Below are 5,000 nucleotides of genomic sequence, written 5' to 3'. Positions count from 1 at the left end.
AAGGAGCAAGCACGGAAGCAGTTTCGGAGAACAATGTTAAGGCCAGCGAGGGCATGGCATGCGCTCGGCACACAGAGACGGGTCTCTGACACGGAAGCAGTAGTCATTCTAAGGAAAATCAGCAAAATACCTCCTCAGGTCCCCCAAACTAGCAGAGGCAAAACGCTAGCGGCTCCTCCGCTTAGGGAGATCCTAAGGAGGGATTGGAGCAATAGGACAAGATACAGATATGAGATTGTGATCGGAGGAGGCCGCCAACGGAGAAGAGGGGGTGACAGCATAAGCAGAAGGATTAGAGGTCAGGAAAAGGTCAAGAATGTTGAGCTTATCTCCAAGACGTATACTTGCTGTTGTTTCTAATATTATAATTTTTATTCTGGTGATTTTGTTGTGTTTTTGCTGTTATTCTTGCGGTCGCTTCTATTGTTATCATTTGTATTCGCCGTCACCCTCTTTTCACTTACCCTGTCACAACTTACCCATCATAAATGTCACTTTTTTTTTTTACTCCTTTATAAAAGCCATCATAAATATCATATTTTTCACTTATCCTGTCATCATGTACGCTCTCTACCTACTCTGTCACAACACACCGCCTTTTTCACCCACCCTGACATTTCCCATAATTTGTTTTCAACTAACCTATCATAAGTGTCATTTTTTCACCTTCTCTATCATCAAATTCATCTTTTTTTCACTTATCCTGTCATAATCGTCACTCTTTTTTACCTACCCTGCCATCTTCACCTGTCTTGTCACAACCCATCATCTTTTCACTCACCCTGTCATCAAAATTCTTATAACGCATCTTTTTTTACCCACTCTATCATGAATGTCTCACTTTTCACCTAACGCGTCACTCTGGAACTCCCAGCGTACTTCTGTATTTCCTCCTTCCTATGACTTGAAATCTTTTAAGAGGGAGGTTTCAAGACACTTATTCTCAAATTTTTGGATATCTTTTTACATCTTTGGGGACTGGCACTCTTAGTGGGCCTTTTGTCGTAATTTTTGTTGCCCTTGGCTGGTGCCCCTCTTACAAAAAAAATAAATAAATAAATAAAAATCAACTCTTCTTGGATGTATATATTCAGGTAAGATTTATAGTAAGGGAAACTTGGGCCAAGGATCACGGAAAACTATACTCTGCTCCAGTATTTTATGCATGGAAGACGCAATATTAAATACAGACTAGGAAATAAAATTGAGTCATGCACTACACTCGCTGTGGCTTATTTCCAGCCGCTTTGCTCCCCAAGGACTGATTTATTAGCTGAAAACCCCTCCTTGCCATTGCTTTAGCCTGTATTTTTGAACGATAAAGCCAAACACAATTACAGGCTCTGAAAAAAAAAAAAAATTCAGTCAAGTTCCCTCACCCACTACACTCGCTTATTTCTCCACACTTCCTGCCTTCCTGCTTCTCAATGAATCGTGTGTACTGAAAACCCCTCCTTGGCGTCGTCTTAGCCTTTAGGTATGGACAGAAGTATCAGAATTAAATAGATGTGGAAAATCAATCGAGGCTTCCATTACATTCCCTATTTGCGGTTCATTCCACCATATTCCAAGCCTCTCTGCTTCTCAAAGACTGATTAATATACTGAAAAGCCCTCCTTGGCATTGTACAGGGCCAATAAAACCACGTGGCACTGCTCAAACTGGCGAAAATTTCTCTCCTCAACTTTTGATTCTTATCGGCCATTATTGTTCACATTCGGAGAGAGAGAGAGAGAGAGAGAGAGAGAGAGAGAGAGAGAGAGAGAGAGAGAGAGAGAGAGAGAGAGAGAGAGAGAGAGAGAGAGAGAGAGAAGGTCGAGTTTGCCAGCTCTGCAACCCTCCCGTATCCCTCTCGTATTTCCCTTATTTCACTTTATAAGGCCTATTTTATTTTTATTATGTTAAAATAAGTGATAACAGACCACTGTGCCGCGTTTTCCTTATTTTCTCCTATTAAAAATGACGGAATTATTAGTCTTATTCACCATGAACTTCAGAATTTTTGATGTGGCAACACTGACACAGGGAGCATTCCTAATGTATTAACGTATGAACAACCAAACAAAAAAAAAAAAAATCAGAAAACTTCAAAATAAAAGAAAAACTCAGATAAAAAATAAATATAATATTCTTTTTTTCGAGTGTTCTGTAGCGGGTAATGAAGAAAAATGGCGTGATATTAGCGAAAACATGCTTGCAGATATGAACACGCATTATCAAACACTATTGTCTCTGTTTCCTCTTCTAGCTTATCATTAAATACCACTGCCCGATCCTGAGCTGTCCGGTGTGTGGTGTGGGCAGGTGTGTTGCCGCCCCGCACCACAAGCCGCGCCCCGCACCCCAGCCAACCAGCCAGCCAGTGTTGCCAGGTGTGTATGTGTGTGTGTGTGTGTGTGTGTGTGTGTGTGTAGTGTGTGTGTGTGTGTGTGTGAACGATTATCAACGCCTGTGTTATTTCGGCATCGTGTGAAGTGAGGAAAGAGAGAGAGAGAGAGAGAGAGAGAGAGAGAGAGAGAGAGAGAGAGAGTGTGTGTGTGTGTGTGTGTGTGTAAACCATCCCAGCCATCCCCATGCCCCTGGCCCTGGCCCACGCAGTCCCCCACACACTACAGGAGGCGTAACACAAGACTGATGGGCTCCGCAGATGACCACGCTGGAATTATCACCTTCTGGACACGATAATAATGGCCTGGGTGGAATGGGAGTCATCTATACAACGTTCAATATACTCACCCCCGCCCCCTCTTTTTTTCTCCCCATAATTCTATATTTTTCCCTTTTTCCCTTAGTGTGCTTGAGACTTGCTTTTTCCCTCAATATTAATCAGAGTGATGGACAAAACTGCGGGCGTCACCATGATCAGAGACAAAAAAAGGGGAGAAATTGGGAGGTAAGAAAAGTAAATAGATAAATAAAATAGTTTCGTTAGGTGATGGAAAAGCTTCTTCCATTTCGTTCAGGATTTCCAGTGTAAGAAAAAAGTTGTTGCTTGCGAGATTTTCTTTCTCTTCTGCCTGCCTGCCTGTCTGTCTGTCTGTCTGTCTGTCTGTCTGTCTGTCTGTCTGTCTGTCTGTCTGTCCGTCTGTCTCGCTTGTTTTGTTTATTTTTGTCTGTCTGTCATTAGTTCGTGTGTATGGGCATGCATGTTAATTTTTACGTATGTGTGTGTCTTTGTTCATTTCAGCCTGTTTATATATTTGTCTGTGTGTGTGTGTGTGTGTGTGTGTGTGCTTTTCAGTGTCTTTCTGTCGATTGTTCTGTCTTTCTGTCTGTGTATCCGTCAGTCTCTCTCTCTCTCTCTCTCTCTCTCTCTCTCTCTCTCTCTCTCTCTCTCTCTCTCTCTCTCTCTCTCTCTCTCTCTCTATCCCCCCTGTCTCCCCCTCACACAAAAGACAAACAACGACAAGGAGGCAAGATTGAGAGGCCTCCAGCTCATCCTAACTTATAATTACCCCCACAAACACACACGACACACCATTACCAGCGCCATTAAGTTTCCGGATTGCCAACTAGCGGCGGAGCGAGCGAGGCGGGTCAGGCAGAGGAGGCGGGCACGGCAGGGGTGGAGCCAGAGCGGGTGGGGGCTCAGGGGAAGGTAAGGTATTGTGTTAAGGGCAGGAGGCAGGGATGAATGAAGGTGTCTGGAGTCATATCATTAGTAATTTGGCAAGTTAGATTCTCCAGGGAAATCACACACCTGCAGACAGACACAGACACACTAGAAGGTAAAATAATTGAAGCTGCAAGTCGTTAGGCCTACACGTGGCAGTCCCTGTTACGAAATATACCCAGCTTTATGTAAGAGAGTCACTGGCCAAGGGAAACAAAAAAGAGAGAGGAAAAAAATGCTATCATCCAGACACAGACGCAGACAGACACCAGAATTTAGTTAAAAGAACGACAAGGAAGGAAAAAAAATGGATCGTAAGTTACAATAAAAAAAAAATGAAAAAAAGAAAAAGGTTCATAAGTTAAAATAAAAAAGAAAAATATTAGAAAATGGTACGTTAGTTTAAAAAGAAAGAAAAAAAAAAGAAAAAAAAAAGATTATTCCCAAGACACAAACACACACGCATATTGTCACCAGGAAGCAATGATGACTCACGTGAAAATACATAATTTAACATTTTCTTGGACGTATTGTAATAAAGCACGAGAATAGTGAGTTTGTGTTCGTTGCCTTTCTCCCGAGAGTGCACCCATCAAACAAGTGGTAAAGCCTGCATGGAATAACAGACACTCAAGGAAAGAGAGAGCGAAAACACACACACACACACACACACACACACACACACACACACACTCACCATTATACTAGTTTAATCAAAGTCACACCAGCGCAATGCAACACGCAAGAGTATACATTCATCAAATCAATCCGTTTCGTTCACTTTAACTCGGTGCAAATGAGACTGTACATCCATCCGCTCAGAATCAGCGTGTACGATAATAGCAAAGGGAGCTCGATTCAGGATAATGCTCAATTAACCCACTTGCTAAATATGGCGGCGAATAATTAAGGAAAATGACTGCAATGATAAATAACTATTGATAACCTGGCGCCACTCTGCCTCGTGTTAAAATATATAGGTTAACTTTGCTTATTTATCATGAATACGACTTACTTCCTCTAATTTTCTCTTTTATTTCCCTCAGGTCCCCTCTTGCGTTTCTCTCCTCTCCCTTCCCTACTTATTATTCTTGTATGACCTGTATCGTGGTCTCCCCTCATCACTCACTCTCTTCACTTCCTCCCCTGTCCTCCCTCTCTTCTTCCCTCTCCCCTCCAATGGCCTTACTCTCCACTCTTATTATTTTTTTCCTTACTTCAGTGGGAGGAAAAAAAAATTGAGACTGAAATGCAGTTAAAGCGATGGGAGGTTTCTGTTATGGTCTCTCTCTCTCTCTCTCTCTCTCTCTCTCTCTCTCTCTCTCTCTCTCTCTCTCTCTGGAAAAAAAAATCTGTTTCCTCTTTTTCTTATGGATGCTTATAAAAA

The 5,000-nt window shown here is 42.2% G+C and overlaps 1 protein-coding gene across 2 annotated transcripts in view; it reads right to left on the bottom strand.

Annotated features, from left to right (window-relative positions):
• LOC135114640 (FAD-dependent oxidoreductase domain-containing protein 2-like) overlaps positions 1-5,000 on the bottom strand; it is a 68,747-nt gene that overhangs the window by 63,293 nt on the left and 454 nt on the right. The gene's annotated exons all lie outside the window — the stretch shown is intronic.

Source organism: Scylla paramamosain, chromosome 28 (genome assembly GCF_035594125.1).
Source record: "Scylla paramamosain isolate STU-SP2022 chromosome 28, ASM3559412v1, whole genome shotgun sequence".
Classification (NCBI taxonomy): Eukaryota; Metazoa; Arthropoda; class Malacostraca; order Decapoda; family Portunidae; genus Scylla; species Scylla paramamosain.
Note: the sequence above shows the minus strand (reverse complement) of the source record. Positions and strands in the feature narration are given on the sequence as shown.